Below are 17,578 nucleotides of genomic sequence, written 5' to 3' on the forward strand. Positions count from 1 at the left end.
GGGGGATTGTCTCTTTTGCAAACATAAGATTGTCCTCTGCATTTTTTTATCATCTCTCTAATATCGGCCGGAGCATTCCTTGGTTAAAGCCCTTGCAAAAAATTAACCGAAGAAGCGGGTAAGTAAACAGAAGAGCTAAGCAGAAAGGTGCGCACGCAGACTAGGGGTGTTGTGGCCGCCTTCTTCCCCCACTCAGTGTTCCCTTCAATTCAGTCGCCCGCGTGTATCCCGCCAAGGCGGGTGTGTGCTGTGTGAGAGTGCGTCAGCGGTACGAGCTAGCGAGTTAGATCACGCAGTGGTAAGTCAAACGAGCCTTTTCCTATAATATGCTGAATTGGATCCGGTCTCCTTTCCTAGATCGTTTGAACCCTACCCCCGTCTTATATTGTCATTTTAATCAAAGACCGCACTTGCTACATTTTACGAATGCTACTTTACGATCACGTGATACGAATATCTGTTACCATATTCATAAAATCCTATGTAATGAGCAAGAACAACTATGCTTCACTGACTTCAGAGAAACTAAATTATGAACTCCTTACCTCTTCAGTGCGAGCATGGCAGAGACCCTACACGGACTTAGCCATGACATTACTGCTGCTCTTGACATTAGCTTCTTATGTTTCTGTCAGCGTTTTATGCGAAAGTTATTCTTAATGAACCTATTAGGGCGACGGTAGCTTTAGATCACGCAGGCAATTTGACATTAGAGAAATATACAAAATTTTTATTGGGTCATTCTTTATCCATCCACTTTTTCGTATAAAATAAATGTCTAAATGTGATCATTCTTAAAGTTAGGATTTCTCTAATTTGGTTCTACTTAACTGTAGTTGTCCGAGAAGCGTCAGAGTATGACTTGAATTCATGTACAATCATTCAAAAATGAAATCAGCGCATGGTAAGTTCCTCGCACGTAGACCTTTCTCAGGAACAATTGAACGTATAGATTGTCTAAGGTTTGTTGTGCGTATCCACAAGGTGTGTATCTGTATGCGAGATATATTTTGATAATAATTAAAATTAAGTCAGATAAAATGCTAGGAACATACAATACCAAGCGTTCATTCTTTTCTTGAGCGGCTATTATTTCTCTGTCACTCGCCTTCACAACTGTGTACCCCAAGAAGCGAACCACGTTTTGATCTCTACCACAAAGACTATTGGGAAATTTTCCTTCTAGTGTACCACACACACCCTTAGCAAATGCTAGAATAGTTCATATTTCAAGCCTCGGGGGACCTACCCCAATCTGTAAATAAACTCTGTTACAAACAGCACAGAAAGTGAAGTTCCTTAACATGCACCACATTCACAACAGATATGACAACTAGAATAACGACGATCCTGCGGTCCCTATCACCAGCGTTGCTATGTCCTTCCTTAGCTTGACATCGTGGCAAATCTCCGTCGCAAGGTTTTATCGACTTTGGCCAGGTAATAATACGAATGTCTTACTGACTTGAAACACGCAAGGATAACAGCTTCAGTACTCAGTGCAGGAGAAATTCATAGCTAGACCTGCGGCTGAGGTTGTACGGAAGATATTATAGATTTATTTGGTATCGTCGTGCTACAAAACGTGAACATCTTATTTGAAAAGTTGTACTAATAAGGAGGATTCTATCTCTGAACTTTCCCGTCCCTAGTAGTCGGTGGACGATTCTTTTATCATAGCCGTCTCACTGAATAAACAAACGTACAACTAAGTCAGCTACGCAAAATTAATAAATAAAATAAAATGCATAGCATAAGTGTAAGTACCTCGCAACCTATGTTAACGAATTCGGTAATGGTTCTTCTGAACACACTAGCCAGAACGAGTATTATAACTAAATCCGACGAATTCTCAGCAGGAGTATTATAAGTCTGGCGTTCTGGCCAGTGGAGAATGTAGAATTTTAAATAGGGGTAGGCCTAACATAAATTAAAATGTACGTGTAAGGTTTTAGTAATAGATTAAGGGGCCGATTGTCTAGATGTTAGGGCCCATACATCATCATCAACTTAGTAACAGGTTAAAAAGGATCCTGAATATCAGACTCCTTGGCTGAATGGTCAGCGTTAAGAACTTCGGTTCAGAAGATCCCGGGTTCGATTCCCGGCCAAGTCGAATTTTAATCGCGTCTCATTGATTATTCTGACTTGGGGACAGGGTGTTTGAGTTTGTGTCTTTCCCAACACTCACTTCTTCTTATTCATAAAACACATTTCACTACCAACCACCGCGAAACACGCGATAATGATCACATCCCTCCAGATAGGGTTTTCGTCAGGAAGGGCATTCGTCCGTAAAACAGGTGAAAATCCACATGTGCGACACAGTTTGCACCCGTGACCCCACAGGCGTGAGAAAGGCAGTGGATGAAGAAGAAAAAATCTGAATAGCTGCACTAACTGCTGGAAAGTGGGATCATAGTTACAGTAAAAGAAAATACACACATAAGCAATAATAATAATAATAATAATAATAATAATAATAATAATAATAATAATCCGAGCGAGTTGGCTGAGTGGTTCACATCACGTAGCTGTTATCTTTCACTCGGGAGACGGTGATTTCGACCCCCACCGTCTGCAGCCCGGAGGATGGTTTCCCGTGGGTTCCCATTTTCACACGAGACAAATGCTGGGATTGTACCTTAATCGCTACGACCGCTTTCTTCTCAATCCTAGCATTTTGCGCCATCATTACGTCACCCAAATTGCCTTCCATGTGTTAGTGGTAGGTTAAATCAGTAGTAAGATGATGAAATTAATAATAATAATAATAATAATAATAATAATAATAATAATAATAAAGTGTATGATACATTTAATATGATTATTCAGTTGCCGTATAGATACCCAAGTGACATCATCAAAAGCTTCTAATCACTAAGGTGGCCATAGTAAATATTGATCCCAGTCAATGCTCGTAGGATTTCTGAAATGATGTCACGTCACTGTTGTATGATTTCCATGTAAACTTTAGATCTCATGTCTATGGTCACGATATCAAGAGTCACATAAAACTACAACTTGCTGGGCGAGTGGCTTAGACTGTAGAAGCGCTGGGTTCTGATCCCCAGTTGGCAGGTTCAATCCCTCTTCAGTCTGGTAGGGCTCGAATACGCTAGCCTCGTGTCGGTAGATTTATCAGCGTCTCCGAAAACCGTGAAAGTAGTTAGCGGGATGTAAAACAGTTAACACGATATTAATAATCAAAACAGTTAACATGATATTAATACTACAATTCGCTTGCTTCAGTTGTATTAGAATGAGTCCTAGAAGAAATATGTTCCGTCAAACTTTGTTTAGTTCAAATTTCTCAGGTTTGATATGCGTTGTAGTTATTGTCCTACTGTCTTACCGAGTTCAGTTAATTTATATTTCTTTAGTGAACGTGTCAATTACTTCAAACAAATGCTACATCAGTCTCAAGTAGTAGTATTAATAACTGAATCCGCCCGCAAGTAATCTTAACATTCTTACCGGTTTTCCGTAGTTGACTGGTTCTAGTTCCAATGTCAGGTCTTGAAAGAAATTAGATTCTTAGCAGAATCCGGCTGAGTGATTCATACAGTGGAGTTCAAGTTGGCGGGTTCAATGCCATCTCAGTCCACTCATATTTTCCGGGGCTCAAACACGCCAGTCTTGTGCCGGTGGATTTACTACCACGTTAAGACACTCCTGCGGCACCTCGGTTTCTCCAAGAAGCAAAAATATAGTTGAAGGATTTCTTTCTACAATTTTTTCACACACTTGTGTGGTCGCGGGTACGAACTGTGTCGCTCATGTGCATTTGGTCCTGTCTTATGGCCGGATGCCCTTCCTGACGCCCATCCTACGTGGAGGGATATAATCACTATTGCGTGTTTCTGTGGTGGGTGGTAGTGTGGTGTGTTGTCTGAATGTGAAGAAGAAAGTGCTGGGACAAACATAAACACCCAGTTGCTGAGCTAGAAGAATTAAACAGACGCGGATAAAATCCCCGACTCGGCCGGGAATCAAACCCGAGACCCTCTGGACTGAAGGCCTCATCGCCGACCATTCAGCCAAGGCGTCGGAAGGTTGAGGGATATAAAACTAATAATAATTATCATTTATTCTTGGTAGAGCTTCGGATTCACACCAGGGCCTCTCGTACAGCAACTTACTTCATTGAATAGTGAGTGGACTGGTGACTCTCGTGTATAAACGTAAGTTTCTTAAATTCCGACATCACTAATCATAACTGCTTAATGGGAGTGATAGTCTTTACTGTCAAATGTCAGACCAAAATCTCCTACTTTGCTTCACTGATCATCCTCAACAGAAAGTAAGAAACCCATCAAGCTACCTAAAAGGAATAAATGGTTTTTAAAAGCCATTCTCCGCTTGTAAAGGCAAAGTTACGTCCCTTATACAAATGTGTGTTACAGAAAGGTTATACACAGTAAAGGTATTTCAATAAATAGTGCTATATTACTGTGAACAGAAATATCTCAGTTTTCAACTTCCTCCAATGTAGGACAATATAGGCATTCTTCTTAATTCGTACGTCTTACTAAAATTGCAGTGTAAGTACCTGTTATGTCAATCGAAAATCTTCCTTGAAATTTACCAGAGAAATATGCTTTCATTGTAGATATTTTATGCTCCGTAATACAAAGTCTCCCAAGCGCTGCTGTTGTAAGTCCTTTCTTATTTGTTACTAGTGGTTTAACGTCGCACTAACACATCGAACGTTTTCGACGACGTAAAATTGGGAAAGTGATAGGATTAGGATGGTAGTGGCCGTGGTGTTCCTGAATACACAACCCCTGTATTTTCCTCGTGTGAAGATGGGGAAACCAAAGAAAACCTATTTTCAAGGCTGTAGTGGGATGTAGCGAAGAAGTAGGCTGCGCTTCTTTCAGCCCTTCACTGATTTATTGCCATATACATTAGTACTGCGTGGCTGAGTAGCTCAGACGGTACAGCGCTGGCCAGGCATTCTGACTCCAAGGTGCCAGTTTGATCCTGACATAGTCTGGTGGTATCTGAAGGTGATCAAACCCAGAACGCCAGCCTCGTGTCGGTACAGTTACCGGCACGTAAAAGAACCCTTTTCGGAGACGCTGAGGTACCGAAATTTAGTCCCGCAGAAATTATTTTACGTGCCAGTAAATCTATTGACACGAGGCTGACGTATTTAAGAACCTTCAAATACCACCGGACTGGGCCAGGATCATTCTGAGTAGTCTCTCGATGCCAGTTCACTTCCCATTCGACACGGACAAAATAATAATAATAATAATAATAGTAATAATAATAATAATAATAATAATAATAATATAAAAATTTCGGATGGCTATTGCCAGCCAGGTGCAGTCTTTGTCAGGCAGACCCTCGGATATGGGTGGGCATCATCTTCCGTATATAGGAAACTACGTGTTATTATGGTGTAGGATGATGATGTGTGTTGTACGCGGGATGTTGGGGACAGCACAAATTCTTAGTCGCCGGGCCAATGAAGTTAAATGCCCGACACGACCTGGAATCGAACACATGGCTCCCAGAACCTAAGGCCACTACGCTGGCCTTTCATCTAGGGAGTCAGAATGATACAGATAAGTTCTTATCCCATTCGAGTCGGTTGCTTTAATGTGTGAAACTCGTATCAGTAGCCTATAATATTTAATAGCTCACAAATGAACCATATTCAGCAGGTCTCTTAGAATCCATAGCAATTATTCTCAAATCAAAGGAAATAATAATAATAATAATAATAATAATAATAATAATAATAATAATAATAATAATAATAATAATAATGAGAAGAAGAAGGAGAAGATGAAGAAGAATGCGGCTCCTTGGCTGAATGGTCAGTACTGTGGCCTTTGGTTCAGAGGGCACTGGTTTCGATTCCCGACCGGACCGGCTACTTTAATCACATTTAGTTGATTCCTCTAGCTCAAGGTTGGGTGTTTGTGATCGTCTTAATATAGTACATATCTTCACCAATACACAACATGTGGCACTGCTAACCACCAATGAAACTGGCTATAGTGAATAAATCTCTCAACATAGGATTGGCGTCAGGAAGGTCATCCGGCCGTACAACAGGGCTTATTCCACGTTAGAGACGATCCCAGATAACTAGACAAAAGGTGGGGATAGAAAATAATAATAATAATAATAATAATAATAATAATAATAATAATAATAATAATAATAATAATTACTTGACATCCCCTCCATTGCTATAGTTTTAAGAGACGGAAGGGTGCCCCAATTCTGACCTACAGAAGTATGCTAAGTACCAGAAGCCTATAACACGTTGTCGTCGCATTTAAACATCCTCGAATTTCACCGAGCTCAGCCAGGATCGAGACTGCTACTTAGAAACACTAGGGCCCAGCTTCTTCAACGAATGTTAAGTGTTAACACTGCTGTTGAGCAGACTTAACACATAATTGAACAAAAATAGTCCTCTCATCAAAAATTGTTAACTCTAAAAAAAATTGTTGATACTTGTGTTAAATTAACATGGCAGCAGTCCTGTGTTAAACCACTTTAACAGCTGCTAAAATTTGAAAATCGTTGCACGTAGAAGACGTAAGTTAGAAGCTATAATGCTGTATGAAGACTATTTATAAACTGAAGAAGAAAAAAAAAAAAAAAAAAAAAAAAAAAAATTAAAAAAGGCATTGGACGACCCATACTAAGGAAAAAAAATGAAAGATTTCTACAGAGACATCTAATTACCAAAGCCATAACGAACAAGGTACGGGCCGGGCTGAGTGGCTCAGACGGTTAAGGCGCTGGCCTTCTAACCCCAACTTGGCAGGTTCGATCCTGGCTCAGTCCGGTGGTATTTGAAGGTGCTCAAATACGACAGCCCCGTGTCGGTAGATTTACTGGCACGTTAAAGAACTCCTGCGGGACTAAATTCCGGCACCTCGGCGTCTCCGAAGACCTTAAAAAGTAGTTAGTGGGACGTAAAACAAATAACATTATTATTATTATTATTAACAAGGTACGGTACTAGAAGAAATTGAAAATAGGTTAAAGTTTCCAACAGACTGAAAGTTATCAGTGTCTTCAGTGCTGCGGTTGCTTATAGTTTTTAAAAGGGGAGGTCAGTCCCTGAGTTCAATCGACTTTAACTAGCTTAACGTATTTGTTCGCCTTTTAGTTTTCTATCACATCCGCTTTGTCCGAAGCGGATCCTGTGTCATGACATTTGACTTTATTTTATTTTTACTGTTCATTTTACTGTTGAGTGTCCACACCACGGATACATTGACACCCGTTGAAATCGGTTGACCGCAGGGTCGGGCCTCTCCTTGTTAGATATTATGCTTGAGACACACTTCATGTAGTTTATTCCAGGCGGCTATGCAGGGTGTTTCAAAAATAGGGGGCATAATTTCAGGTATGTATTTGTTACATGTAGACAATCAAAATAGTGCATTACAACATGTGTCCGGAAATACTTCATTTCCGAGTTATGGAGTTCACAACACTGAACTTCACCGGAACGTTTTTCTTCCGCAAGTCATTGTCATTACAGAAGAAGTTCAAAATGCCCACCTCCTGCTTGAATACAGACCTCACATCGATGTCTCATTGACCTGTGAACACGATCCCAAACTCCACGAGTATTGCGTATGTCCTCACACGATGCCACAATTCGATTCCGATAGGTTTCCACAGCAGGCACCGGAGACGAATACACCGATGGTTTTAAATGGCCCCACAAGTAGAAAACGAGAGGGTTCGAATCAGGTGAGCCAGGAGACCAAGCAATCGGGCCACCTCTGCCTATCCATCGATCAGGAAACATTCGATCCATGTCAATGAGACATCGATGTGAGGTCTGTATTCAAGCAGGAGGTGGACATTTTGAACCTCTTCTGTAATGACAATGACCTGCGGAAGAAAAACTTTCCGGTGAAGTTCAGTGTTGTGAAGGCCATAACTCGGAAATGAAGCATTTCTGGACACATGTTGTAATAAACTATTTTGATTGTCTACATATAACAAATACATACCTGAAATTATGCCCCCCATTTTTGAAACACCCTATTTAGTACACGAGTGCAGGACAAGAGTGTGTAGAAATCTGCGAAGAATTCCTGCTGCCATTGCAGCATTAACAAGGCATTACATTACTTTCACCGCAATAAAAGAATGCCCGAAAATCATTCAAGACATATCAATTATCACATTTTCCCGGTAGTGTCGGAGACTTAGATTGCACTCTTATAAGAACAGGCTATATTGAATGTTGTGATATAACAGTCCGTTCTTCCATTTCTAGCACACTAGCATACCTTCAAATTACAACTATAATAACATTTGTCTCGCATTCATCATAATAACGCTTCTCTTGCCTCTTACGTGACATGTCTTAGCGGTCTCCGCTAGCCATCGCCTACAAAAATGTCAACCATGTGTAACAAAGTACTATTTCAACACACCCCTAGGAGCGCTTTATTTAAAGGAACAAAAGACTCTCACTGCCAAACGCGTTCAAAAATCTTATGGAAATGTCTTAATTAGTTAACATTTGTTAAGTAAAATTTAACACAGAGTTGAAGAAACCTGGTCTAGGTCGAGGAGTAACCAGGTGTGCCATTAATGTAGGCGATTCTTATTATCCTTTTGCTTTTTCTAATTATTATTATTATTATTATTATTATTATTATTATTATTATTATTATTATTCTTATTATTATTATTGTTATTACCCCTGTAGTAAAATTAGCGTGTCTGTCTCTTACCCGGAGGTGTCAGGTTCGATTTCTGGCTCGTCCACAGATTGGAAGAGACATCAATTAAGGATTTTATGACATGAGGCAGCAGATCTGCTAAAGCACTGTGGCTGTGAATGCCGTCTTAATGATCCCGTAGCAGTAAGATGTCTGCAGGTATCTGGCCAAGGCCATTAACGAGCAGTATATGCCACGGTTTAGCTTGTTTATTTCTTGCTGTGGTTGATATATTTTTCTTCTTCTTCCTTCTATTATTATTATTATTATTATTATTATTATTATTATTATTATTATTGTTGTTATTGTTTGAAAACAAGTTATCATCGGGCTGTGGATATGTTCGGTTTTTAAGTACGAAGAGACTCTAATATATTAAAGTATTGAACAATCTGTTTTTAGATATTACTAGCAAGATACTCGTGCTTCGCTACGGAATTATACTGAAATTTATAATTCAATGCTTATCGTTTCATATATAATCCGCCGATATTCGCGATCTGAATCATTTTCTGAGAGATTACGGCAACGTTCCTCACATTTTTCAATCTTTTTCCAATAATCGATTTCGTACTTCCCCGGCTAAGTCCAGGTATAACAACCGGTCAGTTGGGTCTCTAAATCTTTGCCGTCCTTTCCTATAAGCATTTTTAATGTGGATCAAATCCTTGAGGAGATCTGGAGTGGTGTCATCTTGGGTACCTTGGCGGTACTGAACCCGCGGCCGGACTGCATTCGTAGTCATTACCCGTCCAGGGCCCGTTTCCAGCGCGGTCCGCACATTTTGACGACGGTCCAGAACATTATTATTATTATTATTATTATTATTATTATTATTATTATTATTATTATTATTAGGCTGGGTGAAATTAGTTGAATTTAGGTATTATTATTATTATTATTATTATTATTATTATTATTATTATTATTATTATTATTGTCTGGACCCCACAGCAATATGCAAGACCGCTACTTGGCAGTAAATTACATCTGCTGCCATTGTCATTGATGACAATGTGACCAGCACCATTGACGAGCGTAGGCAAGTGCGCGGGATTCCTGACGATGCGAATGACATACATGCGTGCATTATTGACCTTATTATAGAGGTGAACAATTGTACGGTCAATCTCATTCCCAGCGTTTATTTCAAATGTGTTTAAATTTGTATGTATATGCCAGGATCATCTATTGTAATCTAAGAACGTTCTCCGAAGGAAAAGGTGGCTCCTGAAAACGAACCCAGAAAAGATTAAAAATGATCGGTTTATGTTCAGAATAAGTACATTGAAAATCCACAGCCTGTTTCCAGTCATTCGACCGGGTCGGGAATGGAATGAATAAAGCTCCCATCTAGCGGCGAGGATAGGAATTGTTCCGGCTGCCGAAACCTGTCGCACTCCTCTGGGGCAATGATTAATGAATGACAAATGAAATGAAATGAAATGATATTGGAGAGTGTTGCTGAATGATGACAGGGAAAACCGGAGTATCCGGAAAAATACTTGTCCCGCCTCCGCTTTGTTTAGCACAAATCTAACATGGAGTGACCGGGATTTGAACTACGGAACCCAGCGTCGAGAGGCCTGCGAACTGCCGTCTGAGCCATGGAGGCTCCTTATAAGTATATTATGAACAGTAAAATCAATTGGTCTCACCACCTTTTTCACCCCACCGCGGTTCAGTTTAATAAGTCCCCCTGAAAAAGAAGGCGTGTATCTTTATGTTTAAAGGAGATTCCAAACACCAATGTTCACGTCTGTTACCTTCAGTTTTGAGATATAAGTATCCCCATAAATATAATTCACTTTCTTCTCACTTCCTTTCACACTCTTCCTCCCCCCTTCCCCCAAGTAAATTTCCACCTAAAACTTGTTTCTTTAGTAGTAAATTATCTTCTAAATACCAATTATCACGACTCTAACATCTTCAGTTTTTGAGATATGTGTCCTCATGAAAGGGATTCAACTCCTTTTCACTCCCGCCCCCCACCCCAAAACCGGGTTTCGTTTGTTTAAGGAGATCCAAACACCAGTTTTTACGTCTGTAACAAATTTAGTTTTTATTAGATGTAAGTATCCTCATACAATTAATTCAAATAATTTTTCAATTTTTTAAACTTTTCCTCACCTACTTCATTGGATTTTCCTAGAATACATGTTTCTTTTACTTTTAAAGCAGATTCATAATACCAAATTTCGCGTCTGTAACATCTTCAGTTTTTGAGATATCAGTAGACTAATTAAAATAATTCAACACCATTTTCAGTCCCGTTTAACCCCACCCCCGCCCAAGTGGTTTATCCGAAAACTAAAAATACACGTTTATTTATTTTTAATAGAGATCAAAAATACCATTTTCCACTTCTGCAATATGTTATGTTTTATGAGATATACTGTAGAAATTCTCATTTGAAAATTTCACCCCCTTTTTAGTTCCCCTTAAGTGGAGTTTCCGAAAAAAAGACCTATGTTTCTTTATATTTAGAGGTAATTCCAAATACCAATTTTTACGTCTGTAACATTTCACGTTTCTGAGATATTCTCTAGATATAGCCTTTCAAAAATACACCCCAGTTTGTCACTCCTGTTTAATACCCCATTAATTGGATTTTCCAAAAACAAATGATACGTGTTTCTTTATCTTTAAAGGAGATCCCATATACAAATTTTCAGGTCTGTAATTTCTTCAGTTTCTGAGATATATGTACACTCATTAAAGGCATTCAACCAAATATTCACTCTTTTCCACCCCTCCTATTGGGATTTACAGGAAACAAAAAATGTATCCTTAAAATTTCATTTCATTATGTCCAGTAGTTTTGGCTCGGCGATGATGAATCTGTCAGTCAGTCAGTCAGTCAGTCAGTCAGGATATGTTATTTTATATATACAGGGTGTGAGGGGTATACCTTCAGATATTTCTCCTAGCAATAGAGAACGATGTGACGAACCACTATATATCAAACTTTTAGTAATCCTCGGAAGTTATTTTCCGAGAGCAAAGAGATACGATGCATTTAGAATAGGTAGTATGCCTTGTTCTTAGGAATGAATAGCTTCCCTTTGAGAAACAGGCGAGCCACGCGCCATCCCTGCCAAACTGGTTTCTGTTTATGTTTACGAGCAAGTGTACTACCGTAACAGCTGAACGCTACCTATGCAATGCACGAGATGTTACGTAACATACTTGCCAAAGTGGTTTTATATTTAAGAGCAACTTAACTACGATAACAGCTGAAGGTGGCTACTACAGTAGTGTATGCCATGTTACGTTACATTCTCGCCAGACTGGTTTCGTTGTTGTCAGTATTTAGTTTCCGTCTTAGGGGCTTCAGACAACCCTGGTCATCGGTTTCGGACCGTGGAGATGTACCGAATTCTCAGCGTTAATACTGATTCATTTGCTGTTATGTTCTTTAGGTGATTGGGATATCTGTGGTCATCAGCCCCGTGATCTAGTGAGTATGGAAATGACCTGAAAACCTGTATCGGTGCGGGACCTGTACGAGCGTGTGATATAATTTTTGTTTGGGATAGGCGCGCCGGGGCGTGAAATACGGTACCATCCCCGGTGTGCATTGCCTAAAGGTAGAAGAAAGATGGCAGTTCCTTACGCCAACGAAAGCAGTCATGGGATGCCCAGATGAGTAGCATCGGAATAGAATTATCGAAACACATCGAACTTTTAATTTCAAAGGCATAATGGACATGTTATACAACTAAATAAATTAAACGTACCTACATTTCGTGCCTCCTTCCAGGCTGAGTGGCTCAGACGGTTGAGGTGCAGGCCTTTTGATTCCTACTTCACAGGTTCGAACCAGGCCCAGTCCGGTGGTATTTGAAGGTGCTCAAATACTGTACGTCAGCCTCGTGTCGGTAGATTTGCTGGTACATAAAAGGAACTCGTGCGGGACTAAATTCGTGCACCTCAGCGTCTCAGAAAACCGTAGAAGTAGTTAGTGGGACGTAAAGCACTGAACGTTATTATTATTATTATTATTATTATTATTATTATTATTATTATTATTATCAGGTCATTAAAAGTTGAAATACGTTAAAGAAAATAGTAAAACATGCGTGGTTTAAGAAGAAACAAGATGAAATAAATGTCTCGTGAGGTAGCATCGGTCGCAGTAGTTACCTAGGCTACAGATTATTATGCGTAAGACGAGAACCAGGTCAAGCTCGTGGGGATGAGTCAGCTGTAATCTCGTATTGTGTATAAACGTCAAACATACACATCAACAAATCTATGAAACATAAACAAGGTTACACGTTAGAGACATGTAGCTATTAACCTGAACGCTAGGCCGACGGTTGCTTTCATGAGTACAGATAAGTTATCAAATTATACGCAATCCACAGATGCCGAACGTATCTAAGAAGATTCCGCTACAACTATATTACATTTTACTATGATGGTGCTAATAACAAATCGCAGCAGCTATTGGCTTTACGTCGCACTGACACAGATAGGCTTTATGACGACGATGGGACAGGAAAGGGCTAGGACTGGGGAGGAAGCGGCCGTGGCCTTAATTAAGGTACAGCCCCAGCATTCGCCTGGTGTAAAATGGGAAAGCACGGAAAACCATCTTCTGGGCTGCCGAGAGTGGGGTTCGAACCCACTATCTCCCGAATTATGGATACTGGCCACACTGAAATGAAATGTCGTATGGCTTTTAGTGGTGGGGGTGTCAGAGGACAAGTTCGGCTCGCCAGATGCAGGTCTTTGCAGGCGACCTGCGCGTCATGATGAAGATGAAATGATGATGAAGATGGCACATACACCCAGTCCACGTGGCAGCAAAATTAACCAATTAAGGTTTAATTCCCGACCTTGCTGGGAATCGAACCCGGGACCCCTTAGACCAAAGGCCAGCACGCTAACCATTTAATCATGGAGCCGGACTTAAGCGACTGCAGCTATCGAGCTTGGTAAATCACAGCAGATTACGCTACTGCGTGTTAAGATGATGTCGGTAGAATACAGTATACCTGTAAGACATACGCCTGCAGTAGAATGAGAGGAAGAAGAAGGTAACGAGAGCCACATAGTCAAGCAGGACAGAGCCAAACAAGACGCACATTAGTGACACAGACATAAGAGTGGCGTGGTCGGAGGAACTACAGTCGTATTAGTAACACTCTGTTGTAGAAAAATAATGAAGTAACATACAGTACGGGCTCCGAAATTCCAGGTGGACGGTAACAAGAATATCTCGAATCGAAAAGCACGGATTTACGAACGTACACGAAAACGCCTGTGAACAAAAATGTACCTATGTTAAACATTACAGTACAACAGTTCAGAAAACAAAAACATACAGCTTGCCTTACACTAAAATAAATTTTAAACTTTCTTTTGTAAATTAACGAAACCACTCTAGACAACTTTCTTAAGTTAAATGTTAACTTATAGTTCCTAATCAGTAATGATGAATATAAAACAATTATTTTATTGAATATTTATGCGTGGTGATGATGATGATGATGACGATTTTGATGATGATTGCTATCTTAAGGTTTTCGGCCCTTAAAAACGCAAAGTGTCCTCTGTTTTAACTCGTAGTGAATAAGAAACAAAATATAAATTGCTCGAAGCCTTTCCCGATAGATTCATGAAGGGCGACCCGTGTTCTGTTCTGCCACACGATACACTAGCAGCATGTCATGGTATTCGTACACTGGCATTATTCAAATACTACTACTGATGCTACTACTAAGAAGTAACTCGCGTACTAGTACGGACGATAATTCGCATCTCTGACAGGTGTTATTCAGGTCTAGGTCAGACAGACCGGTTTCATGTAGGGGCGGGGAACCCGTCCAGCCTCATCCCCGTCGCTAGGGACAGCAGACAACCGAACTGGCACGTGACAGGTCTAGTGCATTTGTCGAACTGCTTACGTGGAATATTCACCCACAGTACGATTTCAATATCATGGTCTTTTGGGAGTCCAACTCGCCGTATGCAGAAACACCCCGTGTTGACGTGTACATAAATAGTTTCTCACGTCAACGAAAGAATGCAGGGGATAGGATTTCCAAGTGAGTAGTATCGGAATTGAAATGTCAAAACACATCGAACGTTTTACTTCATACCAGTAAGGGACATGTTATAAAAATAAATTAGTTAAACGTACCTTCCTTTCGTGCTTCCAAACGAAGAGAACATGTTTAAAATTAAACGAAAGCCTTCTAGCCTACTGCTGACTTTGCAGTGCCTATTAAACGTATCAAAATAAACGTTGCCAGGCTGAGTGGCTCAGACGGTTCAAGCACTGGTTTCATGAACTTAGCAGGCTCGATCCTGGCTCAGTCCCTGGTATTTCAAGGTGCTGCTTCTGATCGGTAGATTTACAGGCACATTAAAGAATACCTGCGGGCAAAATTCCGACACCGCGCGTCTCCATTGGCTCGTAAAGATTTATTATTATTATTATTATTATTATTATTATTATTATTATTATTATTATTATTATTACTGGGCGATTTGGCCGTGCTATTAGGAGCGCGCTGCTGTCAGCTTGCACCCGTCGAAAAGCCACTAACAATATTATCATAAAAACTGTGTTAGTCTGTTATTACTAACTATTAAGAAAATAAAAGTTAATCGCCCCACTCAAACTTCGTAGCTCGTAATCTGTCAGAAAACACTAAAGAGAAATATTGAACTTTTAACTGGTCCGAATTATTATTAATATTATAATTGCAGACATGTCTCCGAAATTACCGAAACATGTATTTTCAAATTGTTTTACGTCGCACCGACACAAATAGATCCTACGGCGACGATGGGAGAGAAAAGGGATACAAGAGAGAAGGAAGCATTCGAAATAAAGGTACAGTCCCAGCATTTCCCTGACGTGAAAATGGGAAACTACGGAAAACCATCTTCCCGGCTGCCGACAGTGGAGTTCGAACCCACTATCACCAGAATGCAAGCTCACAGCTGCGCGTCCCTAACCGCACGATCAACTTACTCTAAGCTCCAATGCCGGTCTGAGTAGCTCGGGCGATAGAGCGCTGGTCTTCTGATCCCACCTTGGCAGGTTCGAAGGCAGCTCAGTTCGGTGGTATTCGAAGGTGCTGAAATACGCCAGTCTCGTGTCTGCAGATTTACTTGCATTTAAAAAAGTAATGCGGTACAAAATTCTGGCACTTCAGCGTCTCCGATATCCGTGAAAATTAGTTAGTGCGACGTAAAGGTAATAGTAAAGGTAATAGTAGTAGAAAGTAGTAGTAGTAGTAACATTATTACGGAAGTTTTAATTAAACGGGTCCGTTACATTACCTATCGGCACTTACTGTCCAGTAATTAGCCTTCTGTCCACCTCTGTGGTATAGTGGTTAGTGTGATTAGCTGCCACCCCTCGGAGGCCCGTGTTCCATTCCCAGCTCCGGCACGAAATTTGAAAAGTGGTACGAGGGATGGAACGGGGTCTACTAAACCTCGGGAGGTCAAATGAGTAGGCGTGGTTCGATTCCCACCTCAGCCATCCTGAAAGTGGTTTCCCGTAGTTTCCCACTTCTCCTGCCTATCCCTTCCAATCTCCCCACTCCCCCGCAAGGCCCCCGCAAGGCCCCTGTTCAGCATAGAAGGTGAGGCTGCCTGGGAGAGGTACTGGTAATTCTCCCCTGTTGTATCCCAGACCCAATGTCTCACGCTCCAGGACACCGCCCTTGAGGCGGTAGAGGTGGGATCCCTCGCTGAGTCCGAGGGTAAACCAACCCTGGAGGGTAAACAGATTAGGAAAAAGAAGAATAAACCTTCTATTAGAAATGCCCGGCGGCAATTCCACAGTAGACCGAGCTCGATAGCTGCAGTCACGCAAGTGCGGCCAGTATCCAGTATTCGGGAGATAGCAGGTTCGAACCCCACTGTCAGCGGCTCTGAAGATTGTTTTCCTTGGTTTCTCATTTTCACATCAGGCAAATGCTGGGGCTGTACCTTAATTAAGGCCACGGCCGCTTCCTTTCCACACCTAGCCCTTTCCTGTCCCATCGTCGCTATAAGACCTATCTATGTCGGTGCGACGTAAAGCAGCTAGCAAAAAAAATTCCACAGTAGCTATTCTTCCTTCGAGCAATGTTCACGCATGGTTGCAACTACTGTTTTTGAAATCTCTCTCATTAATAACAATATGACTGAATACTTACAGCCTTTTCGTTCAGTGTCCACCGTCCTTTCATTGACCTGAAAAGTTAATGAATAAGCATAGACAACTCGCATTGTCTATTGTCAGAAATTCATCGTAGACTGTGGCAATAACAGCGCAGAAGTGTTGCGCGCATTTTCCATTTACTTATTAACTATTTCATTTCATTTTGTCAGCTTGGATCACTGAGTAATGCCATTGACGTCTTATAAATCACACACAACTACACAATACTTGATTCGCATGTATGTGCTGGTACGTATCTTCGAGGTCACTGTAAGTATTCTGTGTACATTTCACACAGAGTACCCTAGACCGGTTTTCGAGTACAGCAAGTGGCCTGGCACGTGAGTCATCCTCTCCTACTTGCCAAGCCTTTATGGGAAGTGCACAACATGTGTTGGCCTGCGATCAGAAACAGGTTCAACAAGCCCTATACTCTGCTACTGTACTTCCACTACGCGTGGACAGAATGACGTAACCGGCATATCCTGCTACGGCCGTTCAAAACACATTAGGTTCTGAAATATTTGGCTCAGTTATGGGCAAACTAATAGGACAAGGTAAAACGTACATAGCATATATTTTGAGATGTATTTTTCTTTGCCGACTAGCTTAATATCTGCACGTATACCCCTAACATTCTGTATAGATTATCCAGTGAAGCGAATTTTCATTGATATACACA

The 17,578-nt window shown here is 40.8% G+C and overlaps 1 long non-coding RNA gene across 1 annotated transcript in view; it reads left to right on the top strand.

Annotated features, from left to right (window-relative positions):
* Positions 1-216: 216 nt before the first annotated feature.
* Positions 217-17,578, top strand: part of LOC136863207 (uncharacterized) — a 512,317-nt gene continuing 494,955 nt past the window's right edge. The window contains exon 1 of the long non-coding RNA XR_010859173.2: positions 217-298. This is a non-coding gene — a long non-coding RNA (uncharacterized lncRNA). The remainder of the gene's footprint in view (positions 299-17,578) is intronic.

Source organism: Anabrus simplex, chromosome 2, assembly GCF_040414725.1.
Source record: "Anabrus simplex isolate iqAnaSimp1 chromosome 2, ASM4041472v1, whole genome shotgun sequence".
In the NCBI taxonomy this organism is placed as follows: domain Eukaryota; kingdom Metazoa; phylum Arthropoda; class Insecta; order Orthoptera; family Tettigoniidae; genus Anabrus; species Anabrus simplex.